Source organism: Gasterosteus aculeatus, chromosome 1, assembly GCF_964276395.1.
Source record: "Gasterosteus aculeatus chromosome 1, fGasAcu3.hap1.1, whole genome shotgun sequence".
Taxonomy (NCBI): Eukaryota; Metazoa; Chordata; class Actinopteri; order Perciformes; family Gasterosteidae; genus Gasterosteus; species Gasterosteus aculeatus.
This window is the reverse complement of record NC_135688.1, coordinates 25,242,442-25,260,978: the sequence shown is the minus strand read 5'-3', so window position 1 is coordinate 25,260,978 and position 18,537 is coordinate 25,242,442.

The following is an 18,537-nucleotide window of genomic DNA, read 5'->3' as shown; positions in this document are numbered from 1 at the left end:
ATGCTCCAATAAAAGGAAGCGGAAAGAGTCAGTTTAAAAGGCGGTGAAGTGATCTCTTTTACATGTTGCATAAGAAATGTAAACCCTTTTTTAATCGTGCATTCAAGGTTTAAGCATCTGTTCCCTAACATTATGTAAAAGTAATAATATTAACCTAAAACATCTTGGACATTATGGTGTCCGGCTGATTAAATACGAATACAACACTTTGCTTAGAAGAATTTAATTCCTGCTTTTATTACCAAAGGCAAGAATAGCTGATGTCACCACATGCGGCCACCCACCTCCATTCCCATTAAATCAGCCTCCTCTGCACCACTGTTTATCCTCTGGACAAAAACAGTTACCTCACGCAGACCTTTTCCTCCCCGCTTATATCTAGATAGCCGTGACAAATTGTTGTTTTCTCATTATACAGCTGCATGACTGCAATATAATACTTTGATAAAATGCATTTTTTTTTCCAGGTAAAACCTTTTCTTGAGGCCAAGTTGGTATTTTGTTTGGACATCACGATGTGTGATTTTGCTCGTGTGAGGGCCAAAATGTTCCCATTGCTCGAATGAATATTTAAAGTAGTGGAAAAAGCAATTACCGTGTGCTATTCACCAATAAAAAAAAAAAAGAAACAGCGGAAAGATTACCTAATAATAAACACTTTTGAGAGAAGGCCATTATGCGTCAATCTCAAAAGAACAAGTGTTCTGATTCAACTAAATTGTTATTGCGTTTGTCACACGAGGGAATTGGGCAGCAGTGTGATTACCTTCCCAAGTAACAAGTAGTGTTAAGTGATTTCAATCTCAGTAAACCTCCATTACTTTGACGTTAGGGGGGCGGGTTGGACGTGGGTGCATTGGAGTAAGAAGGGGAAGGGGAGCATTGGATTTGAACAAGTCTAGGAAATAACAGCTCTTGTATTCACTTTAAATTAAATCAATCATGCATGCAAATTAAACAAATATGTTTTAGAGGAAGATTTACTTTAGTAGGTGCAGGAAAACTAAGATATTGTGACGTTATTGATTTAGACGGAGACCGAAGTGGTAAATTAATACTATTACGTAGTATGCACAATTTTTCCTGCTGCGGGCACATTTTCATTTACTACCGCTTCTTTTTTTAAATGCAACTTCAAATTCCCTTTGGCACGGCTTTGCAACATAATTTAGAAAACTGAGGTTAAATTAACTTGACATATTTTACACTTAACTTGAAATGTGTCTTCTTCACATTCCGGACTGGCTAAGGTGATGGCCACTAAACACCCTCTAAGTTTTAGCTGGTTGTGCGTGAGATAAACACAAACGATCTGACATGTAGGTGCAGCAGTGTTTGGAAGACGCGTTTGTGTAACAGAAATATTACAAGTAAAGCGAGTAAATTCTTGTTCAACAAACCTGCCTAACGCTGCTCACCATGTATTCATTCATTTGCATAGTGATTTATACCGCCAACACACGACATGCACACTTATGGTGGCATCCCTATAAATAAACCAAAAAAACATTTGAATAGCAAATAGGCCCTGTTGTTGTTTGTGCCCAGGGAGACGGATTTTGACAAAGAGTCAAAAAGGAGTGACAAGTGAAAGAAGAAGACAGGGAGCGGGTGAGAAAGCAGGCTGGCCACCAACTGGGAAGGACAAAAACGTGTATGCACACATGTGCAGAACCGGGTGGAAAGCCAGTGAAATATATGTGGGTTGAGGAGGGTTAGGAGAATAATTGCACGCATGCAGGGGGTGGCGAGAGAGAGAGAGAGAGAGAGAGAGAGAGAGAGAGAGAGAGAGAGAGAGAGAGAGAGAGAGAGAGAGAGAGAGAGAGAGAGAGAGAGAGAGAGAGAGAGAGAGAGAGAGAGAGATGAAAACAAATCTGCACTTGTGAGACAAGAAGAAAAGCAATGCAGGCAAAAAAGGAGCAAGAGAATAAGAAAGACTTAAGGGAGAAGACAATGATGAAGAGACAATAAGGGACAACAAAAAAAAAGAGACTGCGCTGGAGCTCACAGGCTGTGTTTATAGGCCCCAGATGTCCGGAGGTAATTGTGGAGAGGGATTGCTCTGCAGACATCTGGCTGCTGAAAGCTCAATATTCTTTCACAGAGACACACAATCAAAACAAATCCATCCGAGGAGCTCCACATAATCCCATTGGAAGCGTGGCTCAAAGCATGTACCCTGGGTTAATTCAAACCACCTCCCCTCTGATGGAGCTGACCTGTAACTTGAAAAGTTTCTTTTAAATGTTTAAACTTTGATACCAATCCATTTAACGAGCAGCAGTTATGTCATACTGCAGTACAACACAGGGAACATGCTGTGATTCCACCGCGCCTGACTGCTGAAGTGCCGCTTCTCAATGATCGGTTTATTGTCCATATTGGTCGGTTCTGCGAATTAAGATTTTTTTTCTCCAGGCGTAACTTTTGTTTACAGGCTCACTGGTACTCTGGTCGAGACACGGTGGAACGTTGGAAGCTCACGTCGCGTTTCTGGTTTTCTTGAAAAATTGCACCGATCCCGTCCATCTGCCTTGAAACCGTCACTGCAACTCTATCAGACTACAGCAGATGCATTATAGTCTACAACTTTTCCTTCTGCAGCTTGCCGATTGTTAAGTAATGAGCACAATTGGCTGAATTGTCACCTTTAATTCTAATTAAGGCCGTAATCAAACGCATTCTAATTACCACCGTGATTTCTAAAAAACTGCCTGAGAAGGGTCGATCCCCCCCCCCCCTCGTTTGATGTTCTTGTATTTTGCATGTTGTTATCCAACACGCCTCCATATGAACCTTTGACCTCGTCATATTAAAAGAAAAATCTGCATCTACTCATATTTCTCTATCTTTGCACAATGGTCCCGAAATAGCTTTTTTTGCATTCTTAATACATGCAGATTTCGTCTTAGAAGCAGGGATTGTGGCGTCGCTCGGCTATTGCTGAGGATTTTCTGCAAAAGCATTTTGGCGCGGACTTCTAAAAAAGTAGGAGTCGTCCTCGCAGGCTGCATTTTGGAGCCAGTGCCTTAAGGGCAGTGGGTACAAAGGGATGTATGGGCAGCATAATGCTACGTCAAGCCTCCAAGAGAGCAAACTTAAAAGGTAGGTAGCTGCATGACAGGAAGTAAAGCCATACAGGGGCATTCGGTCGGGGAGTTTGGAATGAATTTAACCTCTCAGGCAGTCAGGAACCTCTGATTGCCTTAACGGGTCCATATGCCTGAAAGAAAGCAAATGTGCCAAAGGGACAGGTAATAGAATTATCTACCCCGTCTTGGCTTTCTGGGTTGTCGGGGCTGGTAGTCAGTGTGGCCTGTAGACGATGGCATCGCTGTCCTTTTTTGGTAAAATTGAATCCTTTTTAAGGCTTGATCTAAAAATGCATATAGTTGAACGTTGTCTTTGCTAAAAGCCAATGAGGATAAATGCATTGGCTCAATCCTCAGATAGGAATTTAAATATTGGACAGTTTTACTAAAAGCTAGTATTACATCTGGCCGTCTGTCTTACGTCTAATGACAATACCTTTTCAAATTGTTACACTATGATATCTGGCAAGTACGGCAGGGTTAAGGTAAGGTATGGATGTCTCTGGAACACTGGGCTGGCATGAGAAAACAATGGTTTACAGGACTACAAAGGAATTTTTTATTCTCTTCACTTCAACTTTCTCTTAGTTCCTCCTACTTAGGATGCAAAAAATGTATAAGAGGGAAGATGAATAGAATATATGAAGGGTACTTCTGTCAGTGCATTCTCTCTCTTATCAGAAGCTGGAAGACCCATGAGTACTAGGGAGTGCCATGCTTGCAGTCCTCCCAAACTAATATTTCTTTCTGTAAATAGCTGTCAGAGTATTTCATTTACACTAGAAATACTTAACAAGACTCTTGCAGAAGAAAGATTAGTAAAATATGTAATGTATTGATGAAGCTACAGCTGAATACTGTCCCTGCGATGATTAGTGAGTCTTAGTTGAATGTCCTGTTTTATTTGGCATTCGAAGGCCACACGTGCACACGCTGAGATCCCTGCAGGATAAGACGTTTAAAATTGATTTCAAAACAAATTACTTCCCATCTTATCTAATACATATTAAGCCGGTGAGATGATATCAGTAACGTTGTAAGAAACGGAAAACATTCAGAATCTTGCTTAGGATAAGAGTTCTTGGCGAGGTCGATTCAAGGACGGTCCAATTTAGCAGACACCCCAAAACGTGGACATTGCATGTGAATTCAAAGATGTTTTTTTTCTAAAAAATGCTTATCGTGCTGACTAGACATCAGCACTCCTCTTAAAAAACATGGAATGAAACGACTTCCCGACAAACACACACGAGCCATTCTACTTACTTTCTTGTCCGACATTAATAATTCAGGTCCCAATGCATGTGTGCATCAACACTATTAACGCACCACCTCCACCTGGGAGACTGTGAAAAAAAGATGCCTTTCTGAAATATTAAATGGATCCTTCCTTTTGTTCCACGTGTGCGATTTGTAGGTAAGGACAAGGAGCTTTGCTTGGCTTTACCGAGCAGTCATGGCTAAAGTGGATGAAACAGTGGGGGAAGACGAATGCTCCCTCGCCCCTCTGTAACCCGGCGCTCAACCGAAAAGGTACACAGTGTGAATAAGACTTAAAATGGATTATACACATTGGACCCGGAGCTGTTAAAAGTGGAGAAACAAAATGATGTACTTTCTTTGATCTCAGGTGATTAAGCAGGCAAAACGGATGTGTCACCCGAAATGTATTTTTACATTACAGTTGGTTGCTGCTCGCTTGCATGATCAAGTGACCACATCAAAAGGGACCTTTTTTTCTGTGTTTGTTGGTATTTTACGTTCCAGAGCTGCAACATTGGATGGCGTCCCGATTTCAGCAGTTAAAAAAATGAACCCTCGTTGGACCACGAGGAGTGAAGGAAAGCAAGTTTTCCTCTGCTTTTACTTGGTCTCTTCTTCACCCCCCCCCCCCACCGGCTCGCTCTTGATCAGCGGAGCAGGAAATAGATCTCACGAAAGCAGGGGGTGTAACCGAGTTACATAATAGCCAATTGGAAATCGTCCAATTTGCATTAAGCACAAGTCGATATAAATGAACCTCTTTATGGCCCGCTCACCGCCGGCAAACAGCCTGTTAGCGATACGCCCGCTATCGGCCTCGCACATGCCATGTCACATTGATATGGCTCGCAATGTGAACACATTTTAGGAGACGCCACACACACACACACACACACACACACACACGTGTATATATAAATATATATGCATGCCCAATTCTTACCACTCAGACTGAGAATTGTGACAACGTGTCGAGACAGCGCGACTCGGCCAATGGCTCTCGGGTCCTTCGGGGATGGCCGGGGAATACACTGTCACCCACTTTGTGTGCGCGTGTGCGCGCATGGGCACACGTTTCCTTATCTTGTATCACTTGTTTAGCAATAGTGAGAGACAGTGGCTTGAGGACCCTTACTGATATAACGCCTGGCAGCTGTGCAACAACACAAGGTCATTACATCCGAAACTCAGGCACCATTGATGGCTCGTACAGAAGAAGGGCAGATGATTCCCAGATACTAATGAGCTCGTTTAGCATGTTCTCTTCACTTTGTCTTCCTCCAAAGCCAATAATAGTTGAGGCTTATAATTTTGACGGAGATGAAAGCGGCTTCTAACAGAGGGCTCCCCCCCCCACAAAGCCTTCACTCTCAAAGAGAACGTAAAGAAAATGAACCTCTATTTAAAAAAAAAAACGCTAGCTACCTCAAGTGACATTTCAATTTCAGGGCCTCCAATCGCGTGGCTCTTATATTCAAGACCGCGTTCCACAATGTCCTTGTGTACGTTTCCAGAACCGAAATGAAGTCCTAACGATCATACGAACTCCACCGGTGCGTTTGAACAGAGGGTGTAATGAACGCTTTCTGTTTTTTTCTTCGCCGACTGCGCTGCGGCCCCTTCCGCCTCCCCCTTTTACCCCCAGAGGGCTGCATCACTCTCCAGCACTGTGCAGTCGATTGTGTGAATCACATGTTAACGGTTCGCGGCCTCAGCCCGCACAATTCACACTCTCTCTCTCTCTCCCCCGCTGATCATAAATGTGTTTGAAAGTCTCTATTGGGAAGCTGGCTTGGAGGTTTTCTGCCAGTGGTGTCATGCCGGCTGATCACAATCACATAGACAGTGTTTAAGGTTTAAAAAAAAGAGCAACGTGCACACCCGGATGAGTACAACTTTATTCTTTGTTTAACACTGAACCACAACCCGAAACCTGTTGAAGCAGCTGGCAAGTGGCCTCCAGCCGTTGTGGCAGATGTACTGCACGCCGTTATCTCTGTGGGCTGATAAATAGCGAAAACTAAGCATGTGAATCAGCCGGTGCCGACGTTTCACGCTCTTAGAACCAACTTTCGTCTGTCATTAGAGATTCCGTTGGGGTTGTGCTCTAGCTCTCTCTTCTCTGGTTGAAAGGGATTTTCCCCATTTTGGTTTGGCTTCTGTAATTCATTGCAACAAGAAGCTAAATGTTCGTAGTCATGATCACATCCCTTTTTTGTACGAAGGCATCATCAGGAGACAAAGCGAAGAAACGGGTATTATTTGAATTTATCAATGCGAAAAGGGTTTTCTGATGAAATCTCAGAATACATTCTCAGAATAACTTGATGAATTCATCACTTTTCCCGAATAGTATTCATTAAACAGTCTGATCATTTAATCGTCTGTCTTGCTTGAAAATTTTCATATTTCTTGATAGAATTCTTTTCACATTTTGGTGAACTGAAACCACAAAGTGGATCAGTGTGTTCAGAGGGAACACGGCTCCATCATACGTGAGCCGTGAAGAGAAGTCGTTCATGTTGAGCCTCGATATTGGCACGTCTTGTTCAAGTCAAGCACTTGATCGTCTGCCAGCTTTGGCAAAGCAAGGTGGGGGGGGGGGGGGGGGGGGAGATTACTCACTCAAATAAACCTTCCCGGGTTCTTCACAGGTCTTACAGATACATCTGGCGAATGAGACTAATCTCCCTCTTAGGGGTGTTGCAAGTCTTGGACGACAAGCCTCTTTATTCCGGATTTGTTGTTCAGCACCTTCATGAGCTCTTAATATAAATGGTAATCGCTTGCTTACCGAGTCGTGGGTTTAGCCTCTATTGATCGAGGACTTCATCGGCCACCATTTTCTCCAAGTCTTTTTACAGTTCCACTGACTCAACATCTTTACCCCGTGACTGTGGGACGGAGCCTCTCTACAAAAAAGGCGCATAGAGCACAGAATGAATAAAAAATAAAAATCAATCATTCAGATGGACGGCTTAAAAGGATTATACCCCTCCCCCCCCCCCGAACGTCTCAAGATATCAAGGCTTGTTTTCATCCCTCCCATTTGTTGCCACTCAATTCCATACTTGAAACAAAGTGAAAATTGCCACTGCTCGGGCGAGGTAATCCATCACGGTAAACATGAAGCCTTCGTTCCTTTGTCACAGTTTGTTATTTCATTGTGCCACAGTTGAGTGTCTTCATATAAGTGCTGCATTACTTTCCCCTCAGCTCACTGCCAATTACCCGGCACCCACAGGAAGGAGTGAGCAGACTGTAGTGGAATGATACCTCAGTCACAGAGCCCCCTTTTCATCTTAAGGGTTTCCATGTCAAATGCTAATTGAATTTGCATTTATTTCACAGCAATTTGGGCAAAAAAAAAGTACAAAGTTGCACAATTATTCATCTTTAAGATGTGTATTCAGGCGATCATGGGAATGATCGAGTCTGGCATAATATGCCTGGCTGGCAGCTCCAGCAGTATTCGTAGGACTGTCACAGCTAACAATATTTTAGCTGTTTGCCGGAATGCGTCTTGACTTCCCCACCTCCCAACACAATACCCATTGTAATTAATCATGTAGAACACATTAGCAACTCGCTGTGTGTAGTACCCTAACTAGCTGACAAGAATAAGCCAGTTTTATTCGGCCAAGTCATGCAAACCGCACAGCAGCTGCAGTGCCGTGACGTGTGCTCGTCTTCCATAAACAGCACATTGTTTCATGTAGCTGCTGCACATTCAGGCGTGCTCCCTGCCTGAGTCCCGTTAACAGTGCGATGCCAATGATGGGATTTAATGCGTGTCTTGTCTTCAATTTACATGCATCTTTTGGAATTTCTCCATATGGTTAACAGTTTAAGCACGTTGCATGTATGGAAATATGTATGAATCATAAACCCCATCTTCTCATGTCACATTAACAAAAATTCATGAAAATAATAAAAGAAAAGCATGTGAAAAAAAAACAAGAGATTAATCCAAACTATTACTACGAGAATAAAGAGGCGTTCTGCTATTGTAGCTGTGTTGTTCAGAAATACATTCAAACACCTGTATAAATGGGGGTAAGTATGAAATAAATTGCACATAATGTGGATTCACTTCTCTTTAAAAAATGCAGAGCGAGTGGCTCCATTTACATACATTAATAGCAAACACAAAAGAACTTAAAAATAGAACCGAGCACCTGAGACGCCGCTGTAAGCCTGTCTGTGTGGCGCGCGCTTAGACACATTTGTTGATTTCAAAAAACAGCGCTTTTGTTCCGACAGGTGACAACTAAAAGGGGTTTCTGGGTCGTGAAATAACCGGCGACTCAATGCACAGGACACATCAGGGCGCCTCGCGAACTTTCCAATCAGATTAAGTCTTTTCGTTTCATATTTTGGCACTGAACCGAGAAGCTCTTAATTGTATATTACATTGCAGCTGGCATCGGTCTCTGCTCATCTCAGTTCCTAACTGTGTATTGAGCTTTCGGAGAGGAAACCCAGCATTTCATCCATTTCTACGTAATTGACACTTGACATTTTCACAAACCGACACCAAGTTTTGCAGTCCCTGAATGACAAAACGGAGCGTCGCCTTTAGAGAGCCTCCCGCTGGGATCCCGGAGCACACAGATTGTGAAATCACCTTTTGTGTAATCCTATGCGTAACCTTGCAGTGCCTTATTATCTCGACACATTTGGGAATGAGGCATGTCCCTGTATTTCATATTTTATCCATGGTTTAGCACTGAGCTGCCATGAAATGACTGCTGGATACCATATTATGTGCAATAAACGTCAAATCTATGTAATCGCTTTGTGCTGCAAAGTCCTTGAGACAATCATGAGGAATGCAAGAGGAAACTTTGCATGTTCTCAACCACACTTAAAAACTGCCATTGAGGGTGAATTTTTCTCAAAGCCGTTTTCAACAGGCAACTTATTTCCCAAGACATATCCTGATCATTTGGATGCACTGCCGGCCCTGTTTATGGGACCATCCATCATCTTTGCCCACCACCAACCTGCCTGAAGAAACATTCTACCTCACCAGCTGAAGAATCATTCAAGTTAGACGGTTTCTTAACGAGAAAGCGAAGCCCGCTTGAAACCTTTTAATTCATTCATAAAGCTGTAGCATATATTTGTTGTTCGTGAGGGTTAAATCACCTCCATATGGAAGTGATTAATATGAACTTTACTTTGGGCGTTTTTCTTCTGTAAAAATAGTTGAGTTTTGATAAATCCTGTTTGTTTGTGCACTCTATTGGGATTCTACGTCACTAATCTCATTCATTTAAATCCACCGGTGAAGTCGGCCTACGCAAGTCAAAGGATGTACGCCGCTTTTTTGAATGGGAGCCTCATATTTTTACGAGGCGATCGCATCTAAACTACATAATGCAGAGGAGCCGGAAAGAAACCATAAATAAAAAAGGGAGATGGCAACAAAGGTCATCCTCTCACTTTTGTCCTCCAGCTCTGGCACCCCTGTACCGCACGTAAAATACAAAAGAAAAGATGTAATAAAAAGGCGAAAGTGTTAGGGTTCAAAAAGTGATTGACAGGAAAGAACTGCCAGGACACAGTTTAAAAGCTTGAGCGTGTTCAGCAAGCACGAACCAAATAAAATGAACTGGAGGGCACAGAGCCACTGCAGTCACATCCATTTTGTCTTCTTGAGGATTTATTGACCAGTTTTGCCACACAAGCCCGATATATCAAAGAGATTCGATCTTCTTCGGAGATTTACTCCTCCCCGCGTCAAACTTTTTTTTTCCGAGTTGTGACGCAAAATCAGATTCCGGTTAAGTTGGAGGAGGCTGTGGCTCATTTTGTGTAGGTGCTGCAAGGCGGCTATAAATAGACCGGAGGGCGATGGAGCAGGAGAGGCTGCACGCAAACTCGATGAATACGGGACGGATCGTGACGTGTCGCTGCATATATTTTGTGAGGAAGGAATGAGAAGAAGGAGACGGTTGAATATGAATTTGCGTGTAAAAGGATGGCAAAAGATTGAAAGGAGGGGCGAGGAGAATCGGGCCAGAAGATGGAAAGCAAAGAGGCCAAACTCCAGGGCCTCGCAGCACCCCTTTCACCAAAGTGACAGCAGGCTGAATCTCCCGCTGAACAGAGGTGTGTGCGTTTGTATCGAGTTGCACAAATCCCCTTATGCCTGCGCACCTTTCGGCTGTGTGTGTCTGGAAGGGGGGGGGTTCTCCTGCTGAAGCGTGTGACCTCGCTCACAGCGGATGTGACTGGAGACCGGAGCCCACAAGCTCGGGGAAGGATGACAGTGCGGTGTCAAAAGCCTGAGCAGTGTCCTGTTCACCCCTTGAACACATTATACATCACGCAACAACAACAAAAAAGACTCCCAGGGGATTTGACCATGATTCACCGCGTCGCTCACGCTCACATTCGCCCCTGTGCCACGGTGTGTGTGTGTGTGTGTGTGGACGGGGCCGGAGGGGGGACTGCCGAGGGTCTGCTCGCAACGTGTGCAGAGCTCACACGTGTCCACCGGATCATTTGCGGGGGCAGGAGTGCAGCCTCCACGCTGAATATTGATCAGTCGAGTTTGGCAAGTTTGGCTGAGCAAATGCACACGCACAAAAAGCCTCTGGAGGAGGCCAGCTGATTCACAAAATGTGTCAGTGTGTGTGCGCGCTTTGGACATGTAGGAGTGTAAGACGTGGTCATCAGGAACAAATTAGCCCGGGCCGCGGGATTTTCTGGTGGGTGGTATCAAAAAAGCACATGCTGGCTTAAATAGGCATGGGAGAAACTATGGGAGGTACCCACGCCCGCACACACAAACAAACACACACAGGAAACCTCGCTTCTAACATTATGGAGCCATGTGTGGCCATGTTGCTCCAAGTGCTCGTGATTCCTGAGCAAGCTAGGACTCATTCGCGTGTGGTAATCTTCCATCGCTTGGTATGCATGCCGCTCTAGCTCAACAGCAACAGCATGAACCCCCCCCCCAACACACACACACACACGACTTGTGTTCTTTACTGCTCGCATTCCATCATCCTATGCTTGTCTAGAGAAAACTTGTATTACAGGTGTAAAGCCACAGCTGTCGGTGCTTCAGAAAACCGGTCTTGATTATAGCCTGAACCCCTTCGGGGTGTGTATGTTTTCTTGTCAAACAAACTATACAAAATGGAACAACTCCCCGTGCCGTCATATATTATGCAGTTGTGCTTAAAACTACTGCTAATTAGGGGCCCTTTTTACAGGCTGTAACATGGATTTTAAAACGACAGTAGGGAATGAATATTTAATACATTCCAGATCCTTGGAAAAGGGAAAAAAATGTCTACGTGCATCTTCAGTTAAGAGGAATATACACGTTAGAAATGTGCCTACTCCCCAACTCTTGCATCCCCTATACAGTCTTCAGCCATGGGCCTTAATTGTTTTGACTTCTAACGTCAAGAGTACAACAACAACACACTGAGCCCAGAGCCAAGGACACTCAGAAATTGTTGCATAAATCTAGACTTTGCCGAACTGAAAAAAGTTAAATGTACACCACATTTGCCTTTTCTTTAGTTCAAAGAAGGAAAGTAGTTCAAGTTCAAAGATGGCAGGGGGAAAGCTGGGGCAGGAGGAACGGGAGAATACATTTGAAATTCCTTAAATGTGATGTTTCATACTTAAAGCCTGTGCGCGTGCCCTTTTTTAAATTCTCAGTTTTATAGAAATGCCACATTTTCTCTTCTTTAAGCACGCTTTTTTTCCCCTTCTTTGTGAGAGCAATCCCTTCCTCTTAACTCCTCGAGATTAACGCGTGGCTATAATTCCGAATAAGAGGCTTCAGAATTGCACAGAAGAGACTTAGTGATCACACCAGGGGGACGGCCTTTAAACCTCAAACACCCCTTGGAAGTGTGTCGAGATTGAAGCGGTGGGGGATTCCAGACGGCCAGAGGCTGTGACCTATGAGTCACATGTGATCCGGGGTTTGGATGAACTTTGGCTGACAGGTCTGTTGGTGTCAGTCCAATTTTCTGAAAAATAAAAGTTCTAACAAAGTGGCCATTTAAAAACAATTAAAGGGAAGCAGACAGCAAACAATGGCAGATAGTGATGACATGAAGCGGTTTCTTTTGATCTGATTCTTCATCGATTTGTTATACCGTTTATTTGACACTGTGCAGGTAAAAGCATGACACAATAAAGTGAGAAAACCGTAAACCTCAAATATAGGACTACTAAGTAGATGCAATAACAGACATGACATGGTTCCCTCAGGGGCCCTGAGGTCCTTAGCAGTGTTAAGGGTTTCGGAAGGCTCTCGAGGGAGGCCTCACTCCTGGTTCTCATCCCGGCCGGAAACGAGGACACGAATGAGTCAATTCGTTTAAATTCAAAAATCAAAAAGTATTTAATGACTAAACAACGTAATAGGGATTACAATTACAAAGTGAAATACTAAGCGAACAGTGGAATATTTCGCGAAATAGAGAATTCTCTGAGCAAGTCTAAAGTGACTTATCAACGCGGCTGCAGGAGAAGATCTAACAGTCTTTCCCCCGCCATGGTCCTTTGAAAACTCTTGAGGTGTGTCTTCTTTGGTGCATTTGAATGTCATTGGCCTCTTCTCCAAAGGGTCACCTCCTCCATTGTCCCTTCCACGTCGAGGTGTGAAGCTGCAGCTGTAACCTGAAACCTCTCTGTCCTAGCTGTCCCTCACATTCCAATGCACTCAATGTAGATACAGTGGCTTTATGCCCCAATGAATGAACCCAACAAAGCATGCATAGTTTAAGTCTACATCTTATAACTAGTACACTTTAATTACAACAACCCATCATTAATGATCCCCGTTCATCACCCTTCATCATAAGATCTAAGACAGTTCATGTGGTTCAATTCTCAAGACATTTGCCTCAGTCGGCTGCCTCGCAATAAGTTGTTCATTTATTACCTGACAGGAGAAAAAACTCCCAAAAAACCCTCTTTGGGGAAAAAATTGGAAGAAATCCATAAAGAACGGCAATTGGCATCCGTCCCCAGGTTTTAACATCACATTGTAACAGAATGTAAATGTGTAGTGTGTTTCTTCGATTTAAAAGACTATAAACTGTGTTTGATTCACATTGTATTCACTTCATCGAACATGTTAATGTAATAACTAATCTAACATCACACAAACTACAATTCTATCACTAAACATCATTACACGTACTACAAATTCTATGACTAGACATTCACTTCTACTTAAAACCCCAACAGCAGCCACTTAATTATTTACCTCTTCAAACAAAAGAATCAGCAGCCAGTTGTACAGCGCACCGTGTTGGGTCTCACGTAGAATCTGTTGGTTTGTCCAACTGTCCTGTCCTAATACATTGGGAGTTATTTGCCCTCGTTCAAAATTAAACTTTGGGAAACTCGTACATGTTTAAGCCAAGGTAACGTCACCAATGGAATCTACGTTTTACCAAAAACTATTGAGGGACCTTAGTTTATGTCAATAAAAACAAGCTCGGAGCTCATGACTTATGAACATGGCTTAAGGGTGTGTACATTCATACGTGTGCCATAGCCAAAATACCCGTACAAATCCTGTCTTGTCTTTTCATGCTTCATGCTTCATGCTCTGCATTTAGTCAACTTGTGTCTTATGTAATCAGCGATATCTGATTTGTTTTCTTGCTGCATTCTGCCTCCCTGTGATCTAAGAATTCATCAAAAGGCACACAAGCGCAATCTGTTTCCCGGGGATACCGTACACTCATCAAAAAATATATAAGAAAGTTGTCTCTAAAGAGATGTTTTGCAACACGCCGGGTATACAGTGATCGGAAAAGGGCAGTTAAATTTACATTTGTTTCCCCAGCCTTCTGCTACATAAAGTACATGGAGAGAAAGGGTTTCTCGCCCCGCAGAGTGAATGTAGAGATCATTGAGAGCAAAAAGGTTGAAAGTTTATTCCACTAATTAACGAGTTAGAAGCACTTCTGGAGTGCAGAGACAAAGAGAAAGTAAGAGGCAAATGATCAAAAAAAAAATGTACATCTCTCTTTTTCTGCTTTTCCTGAGAGCTCTTTGAGGAAGAAAATAGCTGGGATCCACTGGTACACTATGAAACACTTAATTGCACCGTCATTCAATGGCGGAAAAATGGCCAAAATGGGTCATTAGCTTGATATTAGAAACACTCTGGGCTACCGTCTCATAACTGCAGAGTGATCACAAGGAGATTTGTTCTGATGTCGGGAGCACAACTGTGACTTGTGACTCTCAGTTGGTCTCTCACTCACATCGTTATTGCGGCCTAGCTGCATGGTCGGCACCGAGTTACCGGTTCAGTCATGCACATGCACATATAATACATGTGCAAGAATGGGCTTTTCCCTTCGAACCGTAAAACTCTCATCTTTAGAGAGTGGGAAGATGAAGTTCAATGAGCTTTGTCTCTTTATGGGTTTGTCTCATGCTTTATATTCAATACTTTTAAATAGTAACCCGGTCACAAGTGGACTCTTGCATGCTTCTACTTTTATTCTGACAAGAGGGATATTAATCCCTCAGTCCAACAGCTATCTATAGTCAAGCCACATGCCGGGCATCAAAACTGGAAGGAAGTGTTTCATTAGCTACCCAGATCAAGTTTGACATTGACAGGCAGTTTCTACCAGCTGGAAAGTCGACAATATTTAAACGAACAGCCAGGTATAAAAGCAGTAGCTCACATAATTACATGCCTCAATCAGGTTTCTCTCCCAGTGGCAAAGCCCTGGAATTGTCTTCAAGCTCTATAAATTGTGCATGTGTGGTGCCACATATTTTCCATATTTGGGCTGATTAAGAAAGAAGGTCCTAAAACACAGAAATGGTAACTTGAATAAAATACCGTAGGCGCCTTAACACAGAAAAAAGTTCACCCTTATTATTAATGAAAAAAGGCTCCTCCATTACTTGCATATGCATGTGGTTTCAATTCAAATAAACCTATAAAAAGTGTTATTGTGATAGCACTTTCCAAATGTAAAAAGCATAAAGCTCAGCATTGGCTAGATATATAACTGAGGTCTGCATTGAGATTGGCAAATATCAGAATGTGGGGATCCCCCCCCCTCTCTAACCCAAAAGTAAAAGGCATCCTCACGCCCTGATTTGCCAAAAGGGGATGTGCACCAAGCTGCTTTCAATTGGTAATTAGGAGCCGGCCCCCCCACACAAGAAATAATGTGAACAGCGACATCAGCTGAAATGCATCAGGAAAAGTTCGAAGAATAAAAGGCAGCTACAAATGTAATTTATCCAGCAGGTTTTTTATTGTTACAATTTTTAAAACTAAAAGTAATCAATGTATTTATCATCACGATTAGCACAAACTTCAAAAATGCATTGAAATATATACAACTTCTCTTTAACTTTAAGAACAGAAATGTGACCAACCCAAGCATTTGGCAAAGCTTTAGTGGGACAGCAATGTTCTGAATGCTTAGCTACATCCAGCTGGTATATGCCAAGAAACTCCATTTCTTGCCTCATTTCAACGTCTAGACGTCCGAAAGGTGGCTTTCTTTGCTAAATTGTTTTGCTCTGCACATTTGTATAAATAAAATGGCTACATAAGCCCATCATGTGATGATGCAAGTTGTATATTGCGAAAGAAAAAAAAAAAACAATTTCATAAGATTATCCCCTCTTGGGTTGAACTATTTTTATTCCGCCTTCTCAGAACTTCAGAATCTGTCTAATTCAATGTACTATTGGAAATAAAATAATCCCCTTAAGAGTTTAATGTGGTTAATAAATAAAATAAGATAATCGGTTTTCCGAACTTCAGAGAAGAGTGACTGTTCCCTCGTTGATTTAGGAAGGAGAAAGGTCTTTTCAAGAGAGCGGAACAAATCAATACAATGCATAAAATGTGTTTCCTTTCTCTCTCCAACGTTACCCACCATTTAATCCATCAAATTGTTATGATCTCAAGCACACTCTTCATTTTCCTCTATTGCTCCACAGCCACTCTCACTGTATGTGATAAAATGCTGCGCACACTCCATTAAAGGGATACATTATCCCATAGATGGTTTCAGCATTATATATCATCAGTGTTATATATCATCAATCTGGGATGTTCAACACATTCCAGGAACTATTTTGTGATATAGCGCTGCAATTTTCTTTCTCTCACTCCGCCTTTGGAAATTTGTGGTCCAGGTAGTGACTTCCGAGAGTCCAACAGCTTACCCGCCGTTACCAGCTGTACGGCGCTCAGTGGAAGTTGATGGCTATTTGCAGTCTGGAAGGCTTTTTACAGATTGACCTGGGTGGCGGAGCAGCTGGTGGGCAACAAAACCAGGAAAAAAACAAGTCAGACTGAAGGTTTAACATTTTATTTGAGGGTGGCTTTTTTTTTATTGTGTCACCGGCTTGGTGATTTCAAAACTGCGTGCCAAGCAAACAACAGGACCCGGGTTCAATGTCCACGGCTTCAGTGCAAGCTGCTCTGCTTGGCAAGGCAGCGTCGTAAGATCGCCCCCAGGGTAGAGCGCAGTAACGTCAGTCAGGAAGTTCTGACAAAGTCATCCCTTCATGATGGCTCTTCACTCACAGCTGGGGCTCCCCAATACACTACACAGCTTAAGGACTGTATTTCTGTCACTTCCGTCCCTTGAAAAGTTCCCCATAGATGTTTTTTAATGTGCTTAGTTGTTTCTTCTTTGAGTTGACGGTCGTATATTTGTCAAAGTGAGAAGTAGGTGTAAGCTCCTGCACATTTGGCAGCCATTACAATGGATTTTATGCAAATCTCTGCGCTCAAACAGGCTCACTCTTCCGTATCACTTTACATAAACCATGCATTTCATCCACGTCTGGATGCAGAGTAATTCATTCTTAATCAGTGACCACATGTGACTGAAGTGATGGAGATGCCAAGGGGAGAATTTGAGTGTGCCTCGAGTCGACTTGTTGTGTTGTAGTAGTTTAAGGGAAGGTTCATTGTGGAGCCGAGGATGCTGGATACGGAAAAAACCCTGGTTGACATCCGAGGGACCAACGGTTACATCATGTTAGTCCCTTAGTCCGCTGCTGCTGAGTGAAGATTCAAAGTTGTTTTATGGGAAAGTTTTTAATTGAGAAAATCGGTTTTTAGTTTTGTGGTATTTAAATAATTTAAAACATTATCAATTCTGACCTGAAGCAACTGAATTGATCATGTTAAATTCAAGCTTAATGACCAGGGACCACATTATCATATTTAGTAGTTACTTAGGGGTTCACACCGACATCTTGAACACAAGATTCCCAGTTTACTAAGTCTTCTGTGTGTTCAGCGTTATCACAAGATGAATTGCATTGTGGGAAATGCAGCATCTAGTGTTCTCCAACACATCCAGAAATGTAGACGTTTTTGACTTCAGACATACATCCTTTCACCTCCTGTGCAAACGCAACATTTTCTGTCCTCGGGCAATCATAAACAACAACGTGATTGTTCCACTAATGTCCGGATAGTTACAGACAGGAACCAGGCGCAGCTTAAATAAAGCAGTGTGAGAGGAATTTAATTGACTGCAGCGCACAACAAAGAAGCTGGTGAAATTCTTGGCCGCGAAACAGGGATCGATAATGTTGCCCAGAAGAGATGTTTTGTTGTTGTGCTTTCATGTATGAATATTAATAACTCGCGGTTATGGAACGATGCAGCAGCTACATTTCCATTTCATGAAATAAGGAGTTGGTGAGATGCTATGGATTTTCCTGGCTGTTTATTTAAAAGCATTTCGCTAACAAAGCTGATACATCATCCTCGGTGCAAATGAGACAGTGGACATTAGCGTCCGTGCAAATGGAGGCAACACGAATGCTGTTATTGAAATAATATACTGTGGGGTTTGGTGCATCAAAAGCTCCGTTTGTGTGCTGTTTCGTGGCTATAATTAGACTTCCAGTCACAAGATCTTGCCTGGCCGCGTTGCAAAACAAACAGCGTTTGAAATCAAGTGTAAATAGCCACAGTTGGTTACTGGTTTATTGTTCGAGTTCAGGTCTGTGTGCCTTTCTGACTGTAAAGGCAGTCTGTTCTGACTTTGAGGCGCGTGTGTGCGTAAGCAATGCATGTCTTTCACCATGGGTTACCACTTTTATAATGTTCATAATGTGTTGCACAATTAGCACCATTGCTCATGTTTCTGTGTAATTGCATTATGCGAACGGCAGT